The 23696-nt window shown below is 40.0% G+C and overlaps 1 protein-coding gene and 1 long non-coding RNA gene across 6 annotated transcripts in view; one reads left to right on the forward strand and one right to left on the reverse strand.

Moving 5' to 3' along the window:
• The window catches only part of LOC144219577 (uncharacterized), an 84877-nt gene extending 67424 nt beyond the window's left edge, over positions 1-17453 (forward strand). For 3 of the 5 annotated variants that reach the window (XR_013331465.1, XR_013331461.1, XR_013331458.1), the window contains 4 exons: positions 6193-6352; positions 12115-12220; positions 13660-14058; positions 16320-17453. This is a non-coding gene — a long non-coding RNA (uncharacterized LOC144219577). The remainder of the gene's footprint in view (positions 1-6192; positions 6353-12114; positions 12221-13659; positions 14059-16319) is intronic. The other 2 variants (XR_013331459.1, XR_013331460.1) reach the window with 2 other exon arrangements.
• The window catches only part of MYO1D (myosin ID), a 344632-nt gene that overhangs the window by 155221 nt on the left and 165715 nt on the right, over positions 1-23696 (reverse strand). The gene's annotated exons all lie outside the window — the stretch shown is intronic.

The raw sequence follows: 23696 nt of genomic DNA on the forward strand, positions 1-23696 counted from the left end.
TTGCAAGCAACATGTGAGGAAGGTCACCAAGAGACCCCGAAGAGGAACCTACGAGTCAAAAAAAGCCATGATATGGGAGGGAAACACGACATATGAGCAGTTTGTGACGGGAACCTAGAGCTCACGTATAAACAGAATATATAGAGACCGTGAGGCAGGGAAAACTTGTTTCTGCACCTGGCGTCAGTACAGCAACCCTTTTTAGCCAAAATGGCTCTCTTCCCCGCCGCCAAATCCATCATGCAGATGGCTTTGTTACGCCTCCACCCAAGTGCTAAAATAAAGGTCCCTTCTTTAGCATCTTGAAAAACCAAAAGAATACAATTACAGGGTGGAAGTCTGTGATTCAATTTCTTAAACAAAACACATTTTTTAAAGTTTCATACCGTTGGTTGCTTTTCTCTTTAGGAGAAAGGCAATTAAGACTCCCTGGAGCCACACCTGTATAGGAAATCAATTCTTAATTTTCAAGGAGGGTTCACAGAGTTTCTCATTAAAATGTTTTTGGTTTAATTCTTTAGTGATCTGGGGGAAAAAAGCATTTTGTAAGTAAGTGCTTCTTCAGGGGCAGGTTTTAACGTTGAACATTTCATCTTTGTTGTTGGCTTCTTTGGGTTTTGCCTAGTTAAAAAAAATCAGATGGTATTTTACAAATCAAATACTTACTTAAAAAGACAGAGCTGGATGGTTCAGTCAGCTGAGCGTCCAGCTTTGGCTCAGGTCATGATCTTGAGGTTTGTGAATTTGAGCCTCGTGTTGGGCTCTGTGCTGACAGCTCAGAGCCTGTTGCCTCCTTCCGATTCTGTGTCTCCCCCTCTTTTTACCCCTCCCCCACTCATGCTCTGTCTCTGAATAATAAATAAATGTTAAAATAATAATAATTTTAAAAAAAAGAACAGCAGCTCTTCCTCTCGCCCACCTGACCCCACTGCCCCACCTCACAGTCTCATTCCACACAACTGTTCTAACTACTGCTTCCGGTGGTGACAAATAATGCACATATACTGTTATTTCTGGGTTGATCCCTTTGGACATTATCTAGATTATAGACATTGGTGATTTGGCTCTCTCACCTCCCTCTTACCTCTCCTTTATCATCTCAATAATAATCACATCATACATTTTAAGTGGATAGTGTTTACATCACACGTTATATTAACTACCATATATTGCACAAATGATATTTACATATCTATTATATACACTATATATGTTACATATAGATTTGCTCTATCTCTGTGCTTTACTTTGTCATGTAAATCTGTGCTTACTTATAGTTAATAACTGACGCGTTTTCAAAATCTGCTTTATTTTCTGTATACCTACTGCTAAGTTTTGCCAGATGCTCTAACAGATCCATCAAATGATCAGTGATAATTTTCTGATTGTTGAGCACATCACCTGTCTTTTTCTTTGATGTTCCCCATATCCTTTATGCCCCTTTGGCCCAGTGCACAGTTCCTATCCCAGAAACTTTTAAAACTACTCTTCCATATTGGATCTCTGAGGTTTTGTCTTCCTTTTTTTTGGTTTTCCTCTCTCCAGTAGCTTCCAAGAAAGGGTGCATGGCCTGTAAATTTCTGTTCTCTTCAATTTCCTTGAGAGCACAAAGCAGTTGCCTAAAATGCTGTCTGTGTTTCAGAGTACAAGAGCAGAGTGCCCGAGAACAGGCTCTGGACACAGAATGCTTGTATTCAAACCCTGGGTACACTTGGGCCAGCTTCTTAATTTCTCTGTGACTTAGTTTTCTTATCTGTAAAATAGGGATGATAATGGTGCTTATCTTTTACCAGCGTCGTGAAGACTGAAGGTGTTAATACATATAAAACCCTTAAAAAAAACAGTGCCAGGTAGATAGCCAGTACTCAATAAGCACGGGTAGTTATGACTATTTGAGAGTCTACTCTTTATTTGTCTCAGTGAGCTGTGTTACTTTCTTTTTTGTATGTGAAGACTTTTTGCCTCAGTCACATGTCCGTGTGTCCTGGAAACTTTTTAATGAACGTGAGCCATTCTCTCTCAGCCTACTAATTGCCCCCAAATAGTGTTGGATTGGGTACTGCTTTATTCTTCCACCTATAATGTAGACCAGATGTCCGTTATTTATATGCTTTATCTAGTCTCTGAGTTGCCCAAGAGGAAGGAAAAGAGAGCTAGGGTTTGAGCTGCCATTGAGTTCCTTCTTTAAGAGTAAAGAAATGCACCAGGGGCACCTGGGTGGCTCAGTCTGTTGAACGTCCGACTTCGGCTCAGGTCATGATCTCACTCGAGGGTTAAAGTCCCACGTCGGACTCTGTGCTGACAGCTCAGAGCCTGGAATCTGCTTCAGATTCTGTGTCTCCCTCTCTCTGCCCCTCTCCTGCTCATGCTCTGGTCTCTCTCTCTCTCAAAATAAATAAACATTAAAAAAAAAAAACAAGAAAAAAAAAAGAAAAAGAAATGCACCAGAAGTTTGCTTCAGGGAGTCTGGGGTGTCTTGCAGTCTTCTGGCTCAAATGAGGACGGCTTATCCTTTTTTTCCATGTCTTGTGAAGCTTTCTCTTGATTCAGCCCTAATATTATTCCTAGCAGGTGCTTCCCCTATTCTTTGCCCACTTATTGATATATCAGAGGCAAGGAAGGATGGTAAACCTTCTGGACTCTTCTTGCCTGAGGGAAAATGTCTTCTTGATGTAAGAAGGGGTCCCCAGGGGGAGGGTGTGGATTATTCCAAGCCTTCCCTCTGGCATACCTTTATACACAATGTCGGCACTGTCCGGCACCGTCAAAAGCAGTGAGACTTCTCAGAATTTCCTCCTTGTACTTTTCCATGTTCCATTCTTCTCTTTGAAGAATATATTGATTTTTTTTTTAGTACCTTCATTCAGTTTGGTCCAGCTTTTCTTCCTCTGGGTGACACTTCTCAGTTTATGGTATGCAGCTGGGATCTTTTCTTGATTTGGGGGTTCATGGCATGTTCTTTGGAATTTTTACATTTTCGTTAATTTCAGCAAATTTGAAAGGAATTTTTGTGAGCCTGTGGGTATGTTACCAACTTTATCAGAAGTCCCTTAGGCTTTAGTTTTTTTTTTAACTCAGAGAAAAAGTAGCATTGAAAAACTATAGAGGCAAAAGACTATGTGCAAAAAATCATTCATGTATTTTTCGTTATAATCTAAGCATATTTGGTTGCAACAGATATGTTCCCATAAGAGTTTGTGAGTCTGTGTAGGGGAGGGTTGCTGATTTTCCCACTTCCATCTTTGTTTAAAGCAGCTTAAACTGCTATTTCTTTTTTAGTTTTTAATGTTTGTTTATTTCTGAGAGAGAGAGAGAGAGAGACAGTGTGAGCAGGGGAGGGTCAGAGAGAGAGGGTGACACAGAATCCGACGCAGGCTCCAGGCTCTGAGCTGTCAGCAGAGTCTGACGTGGCTCGAAACTATGAGCCATGAGATCATGACCTGAGCCGAAGTCAGCCACTCAACCGACTGAGCCGCCCAGGCGCCCCAAGGGTTTTTCAAGAGTCATATAATGCGTGTGCCTGTAGAGGACTTTGCCTCATGATGAAATGTCAGAAAACGGAGAATTAAATGTTATATTCAATAAGCAAATATTCAATGCTTATTTGCATGTCTAACAAAAAAACAAGGGAGCCAAAGGGGCCCTTGTTAAAACACTATTAACATTAAAGAGGAACCAACCAGATACTATGTGTTTTAGGATATGTTGGAAGCTGAAAGCTGAAGGAGACACAATGGGATCTGGGAGGGAAAGTTAATCAGGAGATACAACGCAGAGGGCAGGCTGACAGAGGAGAGGGCCAGCAAGCTATTTCTTAGGTAGGAAAAAGGACAGAGGCAAACAGAGAGGCTGACTCAGAGGCAACAGCCGAGGTACAAAGAGAGACCATTAGAGAACAGGGGATACATCCCTGCTATTGAGTGAATCCAATTCCTCTCCGTGTACCTTAACCCCCTGTAGTCGATTCTACCCACACAGTACCCAGAGTGATCTTTCCAAGAGCAAAATCAGATCCTGTCACTTCTCTGCTTAAAACTGCCACTTGCCACCACTCTGCAGTTCCCTGAGGAGCCCCCACACTAACATACAAGGCTCTGCGTTCTCTGGTGCCGTTACCTCCCCCACTGCACTCCAGCNCTTGACTCCAGGCCTTTCCGCTAATTGCTCCCTCTGCCTGAATGATCTTCCCCCAGATATCACACGGCCAACATCTTTACTCTCTCTCTGCGTCCTTGCTCAGTGGTCACTTTCCTAGTGAGACTGGCCCTGACCATCCCATTTAGAATTCAACTTGTCTCCATCTTCCCTTCCTGGCACTCTCGGTTCTTACCATGCTCTATTTTTTCCCCTGCCTCTAGCACTTGACACTTTGTAACACAGCATGTAACTCATGTATTATTGCACTGTTTACACTCTCCTCCTATTGGAATGTAAGTTCTACCAGGCCAAGGGCTCTTTGTCTTTTTTGCTCACAGACCACACGCCACTGCCTAGAACAATGTCAAGGACACGGTAGCCACTCAAGAGTATCTGCTGAGTGAATGAATGCTTTCACCTTCATCTTCCAAGCCTCATACTAAATCTTTCATTTTGGCTGTCATGTTTTCCATTTTCAAGAGCTCGTCTGTGTTCTCCAAATATTTCTTTTAAAAGCACATTGCTCTTGTGTAACAAAAGCAGCATCTCATTTTTCCTCTCTGAGGATATAAATCATGGTTTTACTTTTTGCACTGCTCCTGCATTTTGTATTACTTCTAAATCCCTTCTTCTCCCATTTATCTTGGTTTCAGCCTTTTGTGCTAGAGGCCTTCCTCAAATGTCCAAATGTCTGGGGATCTTCGGCCATCCATTACCGAATGCCACTAGAAAAATCTGTGTATGTGCTTTATGAGTCGGGGAGCTTTAATACATAAACTAATTATGGGAACTCCAGAATTCCCCTTCACTATGTGTGTTTTTCCTCTTTACTGTCAGAATTCTGAGTAAAGAGGCATGGGGGGGGGGTGGGCAGGAATTTTTAGTATCCAGATTTTCACTTAATTTTCTTGGTTTTGATACGGTGCCTGACCCCTGTCCTCCACTGTGCTTGGTGTTCCCTAGAGTCCAGAGCTTCTTCAGAGTAAGTAAGCTTCTTCTACCAGATTGAGACTGAGGTAGTCACCTGGCTTTGTGAGGTCTGGGAGGAGACCTTTATTTTGCTTTTTATACAGATTGTTAACCAACCTCCTCCTTCAGCTCTCCCCCTTATAACTACCTTCAGAGGTACTTGGCCCTTCCTACTCCTGGATTTTCTATAGCCCTGTGGCTGGGTAAATCGGCTTGCCTGTCTGCCTTCTTCTCTGCAGGCACTTAGATGTTCTCCACCTGCTTGGGGGGACTAACCACACATCCACCTACTTCCAAAATTATGTTGCTGTTGTTGCCCTTGTCTGCTGTTGTTGCTACAATGGTTCTATTTGTCCTTGTGGGTTTCTACCATTTTTATCCCTTACTGCTCATTTAGGGGTTTTGAGAGGGAGTGGATATAAACACAATCTGTCATGTTTAAACAGATGTTTTTATAATGCCATCTTAGTTCTACCATGCTTTCCTCTGGTGCATACTTCCTCAGTGGTCAGGCATTTCAAAGCAACATCTGGCTGTCATTAAAGTACAATATTCATTTTGCAAAAGATGTAGGATTCTAGGTTATGCTCTATTAAGAAGTAGGTCAATTACATATCTTCAGTTTAGTCTCAGAAATAAACACAGGTCAGCTTTCCATCCTTTTTTAATTTTTTTCCCCCTGGTTCTCTGTGTTTTGTTTTTCTATTTTTGTTTTCTAGTCCTCATGAGGGTTAGACCCTTTCTGTCCTGTTCTCAAACAGTTCCCTAGTGCTCTGAATTGGATATTCTCTTGGTTTCCACAACCAGAACCCTTCAAAATCTCAGCTCCCTGGGCCCTCCATGCCTAGGGACAACTTTTGGGAGAAGTATCTTTCCTATGTTTCTAACTTAAGTTCCCCCAGGTAGTTATTTTGGCAGAGTTATGACAGTTTATGATTGTTAAAGAGTTGGAGAGAAGAATTTATTTAGGTAACTATAAGCAAACTGTAAAATTCAGAAAATCTTTCCACATTCCTATCAAATTACAGTAGTCACCGCCCCCCGTCCCCACCTCCCTGTCCATGGTTTTGCTTTCTGCATTTTCAGTTGCCTACAGTCAACCACGGTGTGGAAGCAGATGATACTCCTGAGGTATCACCAGAAAGTCAATAGTAGCTAAATGCTGCATCACAAGGCCAATGTCATTCACTTTACTTCATCTCATCACATGGGCAACTTATCACCTCACATCATCATAAGAAAAAGGGTGAGTACAGTACAATAAGATTTTGAAAGAGAGTCCACATTCACATAACTTTTATTATAATATATTGTTAAAATTGCTCTATTATTAGTTATGGTTGTTAATCTCTTACTGTACTCTTTGATAAATTAAACTTTATCATAGGTATGTACATATGGGAAAAAACACAGTATGTATAGGGTTCAGTACTATTTGTGGTTTCAGGCATCCACTAGGGGTACTGAAATGTATCCCCTGTGGACAACGAGGAACTACTGTAGAGTATGATGGTTGCATCCTACTGGGGATATTTCATGATTGATTAATGAAGGCATGACCTCTTCTAGGAGTTATTTTTTTAAAAAAGACTCAAAGAAGGTAACATCTTTCCAAGTTATTCCTCTTCAACTCAAATATTCTATGAGGGACAAGATGAATAAAGACTTGAGGTACTATTTATAAAGTGACAGTGCCAATGTTTTTGCCAGAATAGCAGGTTAGTATGTAACAAAAAGAAAATAAGACTGAGTGGATAAATTTGTAGGTTCTGAGCTTATATTTAGATACAAAATTCCTTATTTTTATAGATAAATTAATAGCTTCTTGAGGATATAAGGGGAAATTAAGAAGTAATAAAATAACCAAGACTTTAGTCAGTAAACAAAGTAAAACCAGTAAAATGAAGAGAAAAGAAAGAAAGAAAGAAAGAAAGAAAGAAAGAAAGAAAGAAAGAAAGAAAGAAAGAAGGAAAGAAAGGAAGAAGGGAGGGAGGAAGGAAGGAAGGAAGATATGAGTCTGATCATTATAAGCTGTCCTGATGAACTTAGTTGAGTGTGGGTTGTGTATGGGTTGTGTATGCCTGATGGAGTATACTTTACCATCCCTCAGCTGCTTTACCTTGGTCTGGTACATTAACTTGCAAAGTCAGTTGACTTGTAAACCTTCATTTAGGACTCATACCCTTTATATGTGGCCTCATCCAGAATGGATCTGGCTAATGGTAGCCTTGTAATTCTGCAGTGTACACAACTATTGCCTGCTAATCACTTCTTTACTATGATGATACCACGATCTGACAGCCTACTTGTAAACTGTAACTTCAAGAAGCAACTGAACCTCTTGGTCAATTAGTGTCAGAAGACCAACTGAGCATTAACTCTATCAAAGCTCCAAATGCAATTATTTTGAAGACAATTAAAATTACTCCAGCTAATGGATTAAATAGTTCTGATGGGTCTTTCAGGATTCAATCCTGTTCAAAGGTAAACACTATGTGGCACTGTACTGAAGTGATTGCTCTCTCTGGTTTGACTTTGTTTTCTTGAAAGAGGACGTACAAAATTGATATTCACCTTCAAAATCTCTGAGGTCAAGGGTCTCTCAAATCTGCTCTTTGACAGGGAACAATATGGTTGGTCATGTACGTGGGCATGTGAACAGATCTGACACGGTGTCTTAGGGATGTTTCAGCTTTGTCTGAGATGTCCACTGCCTTGTCCACCCCCAGATCTACCTCCATCTAATACTGACAGGGTACAAGTTGGACTTTTACCTTGTGTAACAAATGACCCGACTTTTCTTCCTTTATGTTTAGTATTTAAAACATGCAGAACTCCTTAAAAAAGTAACCCAGTAGACCTTTGCTTTCAGATGCTTGCAAATGATCTCAAGTTTGAATGGTTCCCTAGATCATGCAAAAACTCAGATAATAACTGATATTTGAAAGGACCTGCCAAAGGTTCATCCTAACATTCTTTTCTATAGAGTTCCAAAAGTGAATTCTGGGACACAGGGCCTTTGAAATGCTCTCTGAAAAAGAGCTCCATTTTCATTAAATTCAGGAAAGCTGCAAACTGTAATTTCTTGGGGAAAGTCATGATGCACATTTAGCATATTAAAAGCTCTGAAAAGTTTCATGTAAATAAATCTATTTTAACTTTGTTCAACAGAAGTTAAAAAACATATTTGACGACAGAATCCTTTGTATACAGATTACTCACTCATTTGGAAGGGAGTCAAGATAAGCCATCCCAAAATATGCTGCTTTGGCACAGCATTATTTTGAGCATTGGTTCATTCTACAAGAATTTCCTAAAGTCCTACTGTACATGTAGTATCCGTAGGGAATATGGAGGAAGACAGGGGAGACACCCATGATATCTTAGAAAAACCAAAATGCCCATGAAATCCCTGGAAAACAACTACAACTAATTCCTTAAAAATTAAGATCTAGTCATGTAACAAAGCGTGAATCCTCAGTCACAGTGAGACTTTTACAAGAAGTCCAGCACTGCCCAGAGGGACAGCTCCCTGGCTAGCACAGTCTGGGGGTGACCAGGAGGCCAGCATTCCCCTGGACTACTGGGTGAATTATGCAGTCAAATTTTGTAGACTTCAGGTTCTTCACCTGAAAAGTGAGGATGTTGCATTAGCTAACTTATAAAAACAAGTGCTAGTATTGTTAGTTACTGATAATGAGAAAAATTTAAGAAACTTATTTCAAAGGTTCTTTCCAATCCAAAGTACACATGGAACTGACAACCATGATCTTTGGTTCCCTCGGTTTACTGTTACTACCCATAAGGGAAGGGAGAGAAGACATTATTTTACTATTATGTGCCAGGCTTTGTGCTAGACACTTAACATACATTAAAAATAGGTATTTAAGGGATGCCTAGGTGGCCCAGTCGGTTAAGCATCAAACTCTTGATTTTGGCTCAGGTCCTGATTTCATGGTTATTGGGTTCAAGCCCTGCGTTGTGCTTATAGCACACAGCCTGCTTGGGATTCTCTCTCCCTCTCTTTCTGCCCCTGCCCTGCTCACATGCTTGCTCTCTCGCTCTCTTTCTCTCTTGCTCTTTCTTAAAATAAATAAACTTAAAAAAATAGGTACTTAAAAAGCACTCCTTTAGTTTCTCTAATAATTCACCATAAAAAAACCACAAGGCATATATTTGACTTAAGTTTCTTTAAGTCATACATTAACGTATTTCTGTTGGCAAATGCTTGACTTCGGCGAACCATCATTTTCCAGACCTGAGATCTCTGTTTCTACAGAGGAAGGCAATCCACATTCACAGCTCTTGCTAGTAGCCTGGCTCTGGTTGTAGGCAATGTAAGATGGTGCTAGTAGGGTCATGTTTAGACCAGTGCTCCTCAATGTATCCCTGTGTCCCAGCATGCCATCAGTTACTAGTGCTCACCATGACAGGGATATTGGGTAAAGATGTTTCTGGAGGAAAGGGAATAATCTGGATAAGGGCCCTTGGAATATTTAGGGTAAACGTTAAATATGCTTCCTCTTTTCATCTTCCTGTCTTAGACTGTACTTAGTGTAAGGGGGAATAGCAGGATAAGAAAATGAACACTTAACAAGGACAGATACTTTTTTTGAGAGTTCAAGTTTACACAAGTTGAACATAATAGGACTAAGGAACTATGAATACCATTACTGGCCATAACTCAATTACTGTCCCCCTCCCAATACAATGACATTGAATGCATAATTTACAATAGTGGGCGATACATGGGATCAAATTAGTAAGTAGTTCATGCTAGAATAATGCTGTGGTGATACAGAAAGAGATGTTACTATTTAGAGAAAGATGTAAAGTAAAATGCTAGATGTGCTCAGTGATGTTGAGGTTTTACATTTGCCCATGTAGCTGTACCTATCATTATTACTGAAAATCCTACTAGAAACATAACCTTGTACTTATAAGCATAAAAACTCCTACTACCTATTTCTTTCCCCAAATTGTTTTATAATACAATACTGAAAAGTGAAGTTTCTTAGTTATGTACCAACAACAGATTAAAAATTGATGTCAGTAGGAATGTAATTAATTTTTCAACTATCTTCTCTAGAATCTATTAAAAAATAATACACACACATATATGTACTTATTCTCAAGTTAGTTAACATACAGTATGTAGTAACATACAGAGTAGAATCCAGTGATTCATCACTTACATATAACATCCAGTGCTCATCCCAACAGGTACACTCCTTAGTGCTCATCACCCATTTTCCCCACCCCCATCAACCCTCAGATTGTTCTGTGTTTGAGTCTCTTATGGTTTGCCTCCTGTTTTTATCTTGTTTTTCCTTCCCTTCCCCTATGATCATCTGTTAAGTTTCTCAAATTCCACATGAGTAAAATCATGTGATATCTGTCTTTCTCAGACTTATTTTGCTTAGCATAATATGCCTTTTTAAAGTAGGCTTCACACCCAGCATGAAGCCCAATGCAGGGCTTCAACTCATGGCCCTGAGATCAAGACCTGAGCTGACATCAAGAGTCAGATGCTCAACTGTCTGAGCCACCCAGGCACCTCAAATAAGTTCATATTTTTATCCATCACTGGTAATTCTCTTTTGTAACTGTGTATTTCTATTCTTTTTAATCCATTTTCTTTCAGTTGTCTTTTTTATTGACTTATATGAGCTCCTTATAAATGAAAGGGATGATCCTTTTGTCACTGGTGTTTTAAATTTCTTTCCAGCCGGTGACCTTCGGATTCTGTTTATGGTACACTGCTATCCAGAAGTGGTTTTTCTGTTTTGTTGCTTCAGTTTTAGGTAGTGAAAGGGACTCACTTTCTTTTATGATTAAATATATATTTTATACAAAATGAAGGTCACATAATAATCATAAAATGCTCTAGAATGGTTTTTATTGGATACACCAGGTACATTTTCCCATGTGATCAAAAAGCCTCCTGTAATGTGATTCTGAATGACCTGATGGTACGCAGTCAGACAGATGTATATGGTTCAGTTAACCGGTACTCTGCTAGAAGATATTTTTGGTGTTTTCTATTAAAAGATTATTTACTTTGAAAGAGAGAGAGAGAGCAAGCTGGGGAGGGGCAGAGAGAGAGGGAGGGTGAGAATTGTAAGCAGTCTCCATGCTGTCAGTGCAGACTCCGATGTGGGGTTGATCCCACACCACTGGGATCACAACTTGAGCTGAAATCAAGAGTTGGATGCTTCACTAACTGAGCCACCTAGGCGCCCCAGGGTATTTTCTTTCTTTTTTTGGCAATCATAAATACCATTTTAGTGGTATCATCATACCTAAATTCATGTACATGAATGATTTATGATGAGGTTCTAGACACAGAATTGTCGCTGTTTTCACCTACCACATATTAAAGTTCCCATTTCCAAACTCTACCATGTGAACAGTTAAAAAGAATTGACTGAACTGATAATACATTGTTGCTATGATGAAATTATTAGTGCTATTCAACTTTTTAAAATTCATGAGCTATTTGAAGTTTTCTTTTGTGAAATATCTCCTCATTCCTTTTTTGCCCATCACATACTTATAATTTTACATAATGATTTGTAAGGGCTTTTTATATATGAAATAAGCCAACTTTTTATTACATTTGCAAAGATTTCTTAGCATTTTGCCCTTTACCATCTCCTGACCATGGTTATTGGGTCAAGTGAATAAAACACAAGAAGGATTTGGACAAGTGGTTCTGAGGAAGGAAATTTCTCACTTTTTTGAGAAAACATCCAAGGACTTCTTTCTGAAAGCGACTCTCCTTGACCATGGAGAAAATGTGGTTGCTGAAATTATTAGCAGCCATCTTGCAACCACTAGGGGGAGCCACACTTAGAATGAAGATGATCCAATTGCAGGTGCAAGGGAGGCTTGTCACCAAATTCCTGTTACAAATTCTATGCTGGTTTGGATTGCACTTTCTTTTGTTTTCTATGACACTTTCTCTCTTTTTTGCAACTGAACACACTGTTCTACATTTTTTTTTAGAAGCTGGAATTTTACATGCTTACGCACGGATACCTATCAATCTTTGTCTTTTTGTATTCTTGTGCTGCTGCTATACTTCGAAAGGCCTTCTCAACTTTAAAATCAAGTATGTGCCTATAAAATGATTTTGTTTTGTTAAAATGTAAACTCTATGGGAGATGGGAGGTGGAGGGCTCAATCACAAGTGGAGAAGAGCCTTTATTTTACAATCACTTTATGAATGTCAGGACATTGTGTCTATCTCAGTAGATTATCCATAATTAAAGATGTGTGAAATGCTAACTAAAGCTTTGGATTCTTTGAAATAAAAATGGGTTACCAGCTGTAGCCATGACTGTGACAGGAGAAATATTCTATTTGGATCTAAGTCAGCTCCTACCCGGGCAGGCACTATTTTAGTTAATATTGGAAATGAAGATAACTCCTCTGAAACAGTGGTGGAAAAAGCCACTGGGAGGTAGGGGGCGGGGGGAGGGAGAGAAATATATATATTAAAAATAAAATATTTATATGTATATAATATACATATAATTATACATATACACACAGACACACACAAGTTCATAAAATTACTTGACTGAAAAAGGCATAAGGTATAGTGAAAAGAGTATATACTATGGATCAATTATAAGAAGTGAGCAATTCCACACAAAGTCAGAGCAAGCATATCTTGAATTCAGAGAACAAATCAGACTGCTTTTCAAATGAACACCAGCATCAGACTGCCTAATGTGCTCTTTCTGTGTGTGAACCTTAGAGATATTTTAGGATCATCAAAATCTACCTCCTCCTTGTCCTCCTCCTTTTAATTTTTTTCCCATTCATCTCCACTGACTTGTGATCAATATTTCATGGACTTTTCTATAGCTGCCCTGTAGGCATCCTTCCAGAAAAGCAAAACCTAAATTCCAGCTGAAAATCTGCACAGACCTAAAACTCTGCTGCAGTGAACCTTAAAGTGGATGTGCACCAGTGACAAAAAGTGAGAGCACAGACAGTGTACTGATATTGTTTAATTTTGAGAGAGCACAAGTAGGGAGGGGCAGAGAGAGGGCGACAGAAGATCCAAAGTGGGCTCTGTGTTGACAGCGGCGAGCCTGATGTGGGGCTCGAACTCACCAACTGTGAGATAGTGACCTGAGCTGAAGTCAGATATTCAATCGACTGAGCCACCCAGGCGTCCCTATACTGATACTGTTTAAAGTGCCTTCCAGATGTTTAAGCTTTTTCTTGTTGCAGCCTCTCTGTGTATGTATCCCCCCTGCCCCTGCTTGAACCTTCTCTCCCCACACTCTTCCTAGGGTCACATCCTTCTCTCTTTTTTTTTTTTTGGCCTTAGCTAAATGTCACCTCCTCAGTGAGGTCTTCTCTTACCAGCCTATTCAAAGTACATTTCCCTTTCCCTCTGAATGACTGCCCCAACCGAGCCCTTCCTTTCCTTCATGGCTGTCCCCAATGTGTAATTACTTATGGACTTATTTTCTTACTACTCTTCAATGAGAACATATGCTCTACAAAGACTCAGATTATTTCTATTCACCACAGCATTTCCTGTGAGTGTCCAGCAGTAAGCATATATGCTGAATGAATGCTTATTGGTTTGAAGAAACTAAATATCTTTTGTGAACATTTAAAAGAACACTTGCTCATCTGTCAAAAAGGCCCAGAGGCACTCTGCATCCAAGAAAAGCTCAGTAACCTGAGGGTGTAAGAGCTCACTTAAAAGAAAGAGCTTATCCTGGTGCGTAACTGTGAATATGCGCCAAGCAAATTATGAAACGTTCAAGGAAGAAATACATGGCCGCTGCCGGGCAGGTCTCGCGTCTGAATGGAATTTCACAATCAATGCTGACGGCCGACACGACAGTTCGAGGATGGTTCTAGAGCAATCTAGCCGACAGGCACAAATGAGCAACAACCTGAGAAACTGCTGCCAATGTGCCAGTGAGTAATCTGCTGTGTGAGAGTCTGGTTTGTAGGGATTATTCCTTGCATATTGAAAGAATTTCCCGAAAACTTCACATCTATGTCTTACAGAAGAAGTAGGCTGTGTTATAGCAATGAAAATGCAGATGTTCTAAATTAAGTTCCTTCATTCCGGTTACAAGACTTTTCTTGTAAAACTCCCCCTTTGCCTTATCTTCCTTCTTTTGACCAAAGTCAACACCTTAGTGTCAGTGCATTTTATCAGATGACTAAGAAAAATGTGACGCGCTACATCCTTATTCTCTCTGTTGAGGTCAATGAGACTAAGAGCCCATAAACTCTACTGTTCTTTCTCATGCAAGGCATGTGGGTATGATATAATTCCTCTATTATTAGAATGAGAGGAAAGAGGAAAAAAATACCGTAGGCTGGGAAATGCTATCAACTTCAAATACACAAATATTGTATGCTGGTTTTTCAAATGAACAAAAATCAGATTCCAATTTATTTATATGGAGCCAACTCATGGTTGGATTACTTTGATGAGCCCCTAGTCAAGTTCACAGGCCATGGATGACATGAAAAAATACCGTAATGATTATAGCTTTGGCTTTAATTCAGCAGCCAATGGGTCTGCTCCAGTTCACAGCTCTTTTTGAGAGGCTATCCAGCAAATGTTCTGTTCTTCCAAAGGGGCAGAAAAATCTATGCTTTCTTTTCATACCTCCATGGAATTCACTGAGTCACTACATGCTGATAAAATGACTCCCAAAGAGTCTTAGAGTTTCCATGTATTTAGAAGTTTATCTCCTAAATAAAAAATCATGGAACAAATCCTTTAGGATCAACATATTAAGGAATGTATTTATTTGGCCAGAGTAAGGCCACAACAGACATAGCTCCTTGACTTACCAAATAAAAACTGTAGAAAATGGTCTTATTATGAAATAAATAGCTTTGCTTTTAATCTTGGATTTTATTTCCCCTCCCAAATAAGTGTATTACTGATTTAGCTATAAGTCACTGTCACCTACAGAGAACAATGTGCTAGGTTCTATTATTACAGCAAATATTCACTCCTTCCCTCCTAATATCCATGGGTCATCCCATTGCTATGATCTGCTTTGGTCATGGGATATAAATGCATATAAGCTGAACAGCTGAAATGTGCTTGTGTAGTCAGCCTTAACCTCTTAGGCTTTGCCATCACCACAAGAAGAACATGACCCAGAGATCTACTAACTTTAGAAAAACGACCAACATGTGGAGCCAATCTATACTTGACCCATGGCCTGAGGTGGGATCAGCCAAGAATGGCCAGCCAAGCCTCAGACACACGAGGAAGAAATACAGTCTGACTGTTATAGCCATTATGTTTTAGAAGGATGTGGTAGGCTGAATAATGGCCCCTGAAAAGATTTTTTTTTTAAATTTTTAATGTTTACTTATTTATTTTGAAAGAGAGGAGAGTATGAGCAGGGGAGAGTCAGAAGCAGGGAGAGAGCGGTGGCTCAGTTGGTTGAGCATCCAACTTCAGCTCAGGTCATGATCTTGCGGACTGGGAGTTCGAGCCCTGTGTCGGGCTCTGTGCTGACAGCTCACAGCCTGGAGCCTGCTTCAGATTCTGTGTCTCCCTCACTCTCTGCACCTCCCCCACTCATGCTCTGTTTCTCTCCCTCTCAAAATAACATTAAACATTAATGTTATTAAACATTAATAAACATTAAAACATTAAAAATTTTTTTAAAAAAAAGGAGGGAGAGAGAGAATCCCAAGTATTACAGGGTTCAAACTCATAAACAATGAGATCACGACCTGAGCTGAAATCAAGAGTCAGACACTTAACCAACTGTGCCACCCAGGTGTAACCTCCCACCCCCCACCATTGAAAAGATTTCTACCTCTTAATCCCTGGAGCCTGTAAACATTACTGCAAATGGCAAAAAAGGACTTCAAAGATGTGATGTGGTTAAGAATCTTGAAATGTGTAGGGGTGCCTGGGTGGCTTAGTCGGTTAAGCGTCTGACTTTTGCTTAGGTCATGATCTCGCGGTTCGTGGGTTCGAGCCCCGCATTGGGCTCTGTGCTGTCAGCTCAGAGCCTGACGCCTATTTCAGAGTCTGTGTCTCCCTCTCTCTCTGACCCTCCCCTGCTCATGCTGTCTCTCTCTCTCTCTCTCCCTCCTAGAAATAAATAAAAATATTTAAAAAAAAAAAAAAAGAATCTTGAAATGTGTAGATTATACTAGGTTGTCTAACTGGAACATAAATGTGATCACAGGTATCTTTCTACGAGGGAGGCAGTAGGAGAGCTGAAGATAGAAGAGGAGGTGGCATTGTGACCGTGGATGCAGAGATGGAAGCCATGAGCCATGCAATGTGGGCAGCTACCGGAAGCAGGAACAGGCACGCAATGGATCAACCCCTATAACCACCAGAGAGGACACGGCCCTGGCCAAGCCCTGATTTGGGCCCAGGGACACTGATCTCACACTTCCAGCCTCCAGAACTGTAAGAGAATCAATGTGTTTTTAAGTCACCAAAAGTATGTGATAATTTTTTTTATAGCAGTCCCAGGAAATTAATACAGTCAGTGTGGGGTACAACTGTGATGATAGTTAATGGATACAAACCCAAACCCAAACTGCTAATAATATTAGTACTGATGACACCAATGTTAATACTAATAGTGAACACATGGTGTTTAACACATGCTGGGTGCCGTTCAAAGTATGTTGAGTATATTAACTCACAGCCACACTACGGGGTAGGTACTATTTTTCCTTTCGTAGACGAGGAAACTGGAGCACAGAGGCCTGAGAGTCTCCCCTCCCCCTGCCCCCATCGCCTTAAGTGTTGAAGCCGTGGATGGAAGCGAGTGCTGTATGGCTGACGGATGCCAACAGCTACCTGCTGGTCAGGCAGAGGTGCAGTCTAGGAATTACCCAGGAGTGAGTGATGTTCTTCAACTCTGGCAGCAGAGTTAAAATGTAAAGTTTGTCTTTCCCAGTTGGGAATAGGTCTTGTGCCTACTGATTAATTATTCCATTTGCTTGTTATTCTGAAGGTACCTCATTTAAATGCACATGAATAGATCATAAGTATGAATAAATATCTTTGCTTTCCTATAGAATGTAATATGAAATTTTATAAATCTCGAAGCACCTAGTATTAAGTAATGATAATATAATTACATTACTGACAAATGCCACCCAGTGCTGCTGTGTTGGGGGCCCTAGGTGTAATACAAACAATGGTAAGGACACTGCCTCCGTCAACAACTTACAATCTAGTTAAGGTGGTAAAGCAAATGTGCAAAATTAATACATGATCTGCAGCCTATAGACATTATAGGTGTCAGTGGGAATTTTGGAGCTGAAAAATTCTTTTTCTTAAAAAGTTTATATATCTTTGAGGGGAGGAAGAGAGAGGAGAGGGGGAGAGAGAGAGAGGAGATGGGAGAGAGGGAGAGAGAGTAGGGAGAGAGAGGAGAGAGAGAGAGGAGGGACAGGGAAGGGAGGGACGGGGAGGGGAGGGGAGGGGACGGGAGGAGAGGAGAGGAGAGGAGAGGTTCTCTGCCCTGGCTCTCCCGTGGCATTCCTTAGGAAGGACATTCATGTGTGCAGTGCACTGCTCTCAGGGGCTGTAAGATCCCTAATTGTGCTCACCCACTCAAGGAAGTAAGGTTAAATTTTATAGAAATAACCTCGAATCGGCTCCGACTTATAAAATAATTATTTTCAATAACTTTTTATTAGTAACAAATTACTCATGATACACTTTACACCTGTGACAGATGTGCCCATATCCAAATCTATTATTTTACAGCAAAAAGAGGTGATGATTTAAACCTTACACAAACTTGAAACTGACAGCCGGCCCACAGTCCCTGCCTACCACTGCGGTGACTGCCTCAGAGCCACATCCAACTGATGAATGGGTTCTGGAGCAAGAAGTAAAGACAGCTTTATTGAGACTGGCACAGCCAGGAGGGCTTCAGTGAGGAGGTGGAATCGAGAAGAGCACTGAAGGCAGGGCGAACTGTTAGTACACAGGTGGAAAAGTAAGGTCTGCGGGCGCGGTCAGTGAAGAGGGCACTGGAGTTGTGCAGTCCTGCAATGTAATGGAAGATGGAGCTGCTTGGAGCCAGATTCTGGAAGAGCCTGATCTTGACTCTGTAGGTGATGGAAGGATTTTTGAACAGAGAAACATCACTAAAACAAACGGGGATATTGTATAGATGAGGGTCAAGGAGGGACGCTGGGAAGATCACATGGAAGTGGTTCAGGGGCAGAGGACCACACCATTGCCATGGGTCTACTGATTTTCACACTGGAATAGCCCTTTACAGTGCACACAGCATGACCACAATTTTAAAAATTGTGTGTGTGTCTGTGTATAGGAGAGAGCAGGACAGAGTCTGGAATAATGGATTCCATAACGGTGAAAAAAAATTTTTTTTTAATGTTTATTTTTGAAGGAGAAAAAGACAAACCACGAGCAGGGAAGGGGCAGAGACAGAGAGAGGGAGACACAGAATCTGAAACAGGGTCCAGGCTCTGAGTGGTCAGCACAGAGCCTGATGTGAGGCTCAAACCCATGAACCATGAGACCATGGCCTGAGCCGAAGTCAGACACTTAACTGACTGAGCCACCCAGGCACCTCATCCATAATGGTAATAGTAACTACCTTTTGGGTGTGAGATAATGGGTGGTATTATTTCATTGTTTAAATAATTTACTATATTTTAAAACGAACACGTATCACTTTATAACAGAAACTATTAATTAGAATTTTGGATAGAAATAATGTAATGATAGCTATATGTTGTTCCTATTTATAATCCATTTAAAGAAAACAAACTTGTGAATAATTCAAAGTACTCTGCGCTTAAATGACAAATCTTGGCTGATTCCTCAGTTCTCCAAACCAACATATTTTCCATGTGTATTCAGTTCATTTGAATGTTTGTATCTACACAAATACAATAAAACCAACTCAGGACAGCTGACAACTAAACATCTTATTTTGAAATTAAATTTTCTTCAAAACTCAGACTCTCATTGTAGTGCTGAATTTGAATAGATAGCGATGTTTGGCAACATTAAGGCTTTCTGACAAAAACCACGGAATATAAATAGTCCTAAATTTTCTTTAGTAATGAATAAAACCCCAGAATGGAATGACTCATTAGTTCCTCCTCAGTATATATAATGGGTGTGTGAATGTGTGTATGTGTGTTGTGTGTGTGTGTGTTTCTAGAATTAACAATGTGGCTAAAAAGGAATCATACCAGAGCATCCTATTTTGTAACATGTTTTCACTTAACATTTATTATAAACACTTTTATTAACTTTTTTTTTTTACAAATAGTTTATTGTCAAATTAGTTTCCACATAACACTCAGTGCTCATCCCCACAAGTGCCCTCCTCCATGCCCATCCCCTCCCTCCCCCCCACATCCATCAGTCCTCAGTTTTTGTCAGCATTCAAGAGTCTCTCATTATTAAATTTTTTTAAATGTTTGTATTTATTTTTGGGAGAAGGAGAGACAGAGCATGAATGGGGGAAGGGCAGAGAGAGAGGGAGACACAGGATCTGAAGCAGGCTTCAGGCTCTGAGCTGTCAGCACAGAGCCGGACGGGGCTTGAACTCATGAACTGTGAGATCATGACCTGAGCCAAAGTTGGATGCTCAACTGACTGAGCCACCCAGGCGCCCCTATTAAATTTTTTTTACATAGTTACATTGTTATATCTGTTTTCTATTGTACGGATATACCATAATTTATATAATTAATTTCCTAACATTTTCCTCCATTATTTTCCACTTCCATGAGACATGTTGAAAATTCTTCCAATTAAGTTTTTATATCAAATTCATAAGAATTTACCTAGTAAAAATTTCTAAAAGATTAGAAGCAAATTAATTTTAAAGTTTTTGGAAACACATTGCCAAACTGCCTTCCAGAAAGTTATCATCAATTTACTCTTATGCCAACAGTATACACACATATCCTCAATTACACTGAGTATGATTTTTTAAAAAAAAACCTTGAGTATTTGACAGGTGAAAAAAATGGCTGCTGGCCATTTCTCTCTCTCTCTCCCTCTTTTTTTTGCAAACTGAGCACCCATATTTTTGCTCAATTTTTAATGAGGTATTAATTTTTTTTGAAGGGCCCTTTGTCTATTAAAGCTATTTATATTCTGTACTTGCTGAAATTAATAAAAAATAGTTTAAGGCAACTATATATCTTCTCATAAAGACAAAGTGAATGCTCTAAATATAGGCAATAAATAATGATACATTTCCCAGAACATGCTGAATATTTCATAAACTTTTTTTGGTTAGCAAAATTTAATCATCCAAGAAGGCCATGTGCCATGTGCCATGAAAAAGAATATGAACAATTACTGATAACAGTTGGATTTCTTGGTAGTTACATATATTTGCTATGGTAAGAAAAGGAATAAAATAAACCTCAACACTGTAGCCCTCACACTGAAACCACATGTATTCCATTATATACCTAAATTGGTAGATAGCATATATTTTATTATCCATTAAGTGTCTTAGCTTAATGAAGTATGTGGTAAAATTATGTACTTTAGAAAAGCCATTTTTTTTTAAGTTTTAAAAATCATCTTTTTTGGGGGGTGATATTTGACATCAAATATCCATGTTGTCACTAAGCAGTGAATGCCCATTACAATAAAATATTTTCATCATTGTCTTTAATATGTCTCCCAATTATTTCCAAAAGGATCTGAGGGAGCTTATAGTGAAAGTTTCATAGACAATGGGTCACCCAAGTAAAGATAAAAGACGGTCGGCTAGGTGAGGGCACGGGTGTGGGTGGGAAGGGAGACAACCACACTTGAAATCCAGGGGATCTGAGTACAAATCTGAGCCCGGAGAGTCCTGGCAGCAGCAGTAAATGGGAAATTTAATGAGTGGCAGGGATTTCATTATTTAATAAGGTTGGTAATTAAAGCAAAATACTCCCTGCACCTAAATATGTTTTATTTATACATAATAATTTGTGTTGAGGAGGACAAAGTAATTGCCCAGCAGTGATTTAACAGTATTGTTTGGCCCAGCTGGTGCCCACCTTCAGCTACCTGGATAATAGAGCCTTCCTCCAGACAAGCTTTTGGTTGTACACTTTCTATCTGCAAGATCTTTCATCTGAGTTTGGAACAGCAATCCTCACTGAACTGTTCAGAAGTTTTGTAATTTAATGTAAACATCTATTCACAGATCGCTTCCTCTCCACTAATTAATTCCTTACACACAGTCCATCTTTTGAGCTTCCAGCCATTAAAAAAAAGAAAGTCCAATGAAAATTGCAGCCAAGGGTTTTTTTTCCCTTCCTTTTTTTCCTACCACCACCTATAGGGGCCAGAAAGTGTTGTCATGGAGACGACAGCTGCTGGGTTATGAGTGACAGGTCTCAAGAGAGAAGTGTCTTGGAAAGGGAACATCTCAAGTTAAAAAAAAAAAAAGGCGAGGGGAAAACCAACGCAAGTTCTTTTACTAAGCATAGCAGGGGAGCTCAGTTGAAAGGTGTCTGTAAGCTACAGCCCAGAATAAAACCAACATTTCACCCTTTCTTTCACCTAACATGGGAAATGTTTTCCTTCCAAAGGGGAACGGATTCCTTTTAAGCAAATCTCAAGCATATGTACATATCTTGGCATAATTACATTTTAAAATTGGGATTCACACTGATGCACCAAATTGGTTGCCTTAGTAATGAGATATCACCCGGGCAACGGATTTGCTGCTCTTTCAGGAGAGCAAATCATCTGCTTCCAACTTATGGGGGAGCAGGCTGGGCAAGGGGTGGTGGGGGTTTCTTACTGGCAGTATCTGAGAGGAGATAAATAAGAAACAAATTATTTTTGACATGCCACCGTTATTTTCCAAATATGCTTTTATCTTTTTTATTCATCAGTTAGGTGGGAGGAGAAAAAAGGGAGGACAAAGGAGGGGGGCACATAATGAGGGCAGGAAGGGGGGGGAGGGGAGGGAGGCAAAGACAGAGGGAGGGAGGAAGGCGAAAGAATGCTCTGTTGTTCTGTTAAATTTCTGCTGAAGCATTTTTATTGTTCTAAGGGGCCTTGCATTTGCCTCTATGTAAATACTACGTGGCATCAGCTATTGGCTTATATTATAAATAAACAAATTTTCTTTGCAGGAGTAAAATAAATGCCTTATACACAGTAATGTTACTGTAACAGCGCCTCTTGTAACGTATACAGCAGTAGGGCTTCAGTGTTCAATATCCATTTACTAAATGCCTTACACATGAACAACTCCCCCTGGTTTCTTCATTAACAACATACATCCTTTCTCATACCTATTTTCATTACCATGAGATACCAAGAAATGCTTAGTCTACTTTCTCACTCGAGGATTCTGGTACTTGGCTTGTGTTTCTTCTCCTGCCCTCTACTTTCATCCTGATCAGCTTTACCATGATGGTGATTCATAAACCAGTGGTCTCCTAATCGTCAGATTAAGTGGGTACTTCTTCGTCCTGGTTTTGTTGGGTGCTTCTATGTGTGATACTGATCATTCCTTCTCATTTGAAATTTGCTATACTCCCTTCGTCTCCCTGACTCATATGGCCAACGGCTTGCTGGTCATCTTGACTTGAATGTCTCATCACCCTGAACGCATCATGCCCCGAACTCTTACTTTCCTCCACATATGCTCCGGTATGCTCCATCTCTGTCTCAGTGGTTAGCGACAAACAGCTATGCAGGAACCTAAGTTGGAAACCTGGGGATCATTGGTTCTTGGCTTTTACCAGTCTCTCATTCCAACAACCTTCCTGGTCTGATTTTTATTTAATTTAATTTATTTATTTATTTATTTTTTTTACAAATAGTTTATTGTCAAATTAGTTTCCACGTAACACCCAGTGCTNTTTTTAAATTTTTAAGTGGACTTTATGTTCAACATGGGGCCCAAACTCACAGTCTCGAGATCAAGACTTGCATGCTCTACTATCTGAACCGGCTAGGCACTCCCTTTGGTCTGTTAATTTTAACTCTTAAATATTTCTCAAATTTCTCCCTATCTCAATGACCAGGGCTTCGATTGAGGCCCCCATCTGCTTTCCCCTAGATTATAGAAATAGGTTCTTATTGGCTATCCTGTCTCAAATCTTGACTTCTCCTTCCCTTAACATGGACCTATTTAGAACTCAAAAACTGACCACAACATTTCTCTCTCTTAAACCTTCCAATGGGACTTCCACTGAATATGGGAAGAACGTGGCAAAACAGATAACCTGATGTGTCCACTATTAGCAGAAGGTGGTAAATACCCCTACGTATAGCTGAGCCTGTAGGAGTGTGGAAGACTGACCTAGGTGTCAATATTGGATTGGTCAAAATGAAAAAATTCTGACAAATGAAATTGTTGATAAGGACAGGGAACAATAACAACTCTCACACGTTTCAGGATTAGCGTAAGTGGGGACAATTATTTTGGAAAGCAACTGGGCAATCTTTAGTAAACCTGAAAAATGAGCGGATTCTAAACACCTAGCATTTGCAATGTGTGTTCTGTTCCCTAGAGAAGTTCATAAAATGTGGACACCCTTCCAAGGGAGTCTCAAAAGAGAAGCTTATTTCATAATAA

The sequence above is a fragment of the Crocuta crocuta genome, unplaced genomic scaffold, assembly GCF_008692635.1.
Source record: "Crocuta crocuta isolate KB4526 unplaced genomic scaffold, BGI_CrCroc_1.0 scaffold149, whole genome shotgun sequence".
Lineage (NCBI taxonomy): Eukaryota > Metazoa > Chordata > Mammalia > Carnivora > Hyaenidae > Crocuta > Crocuta crocuta.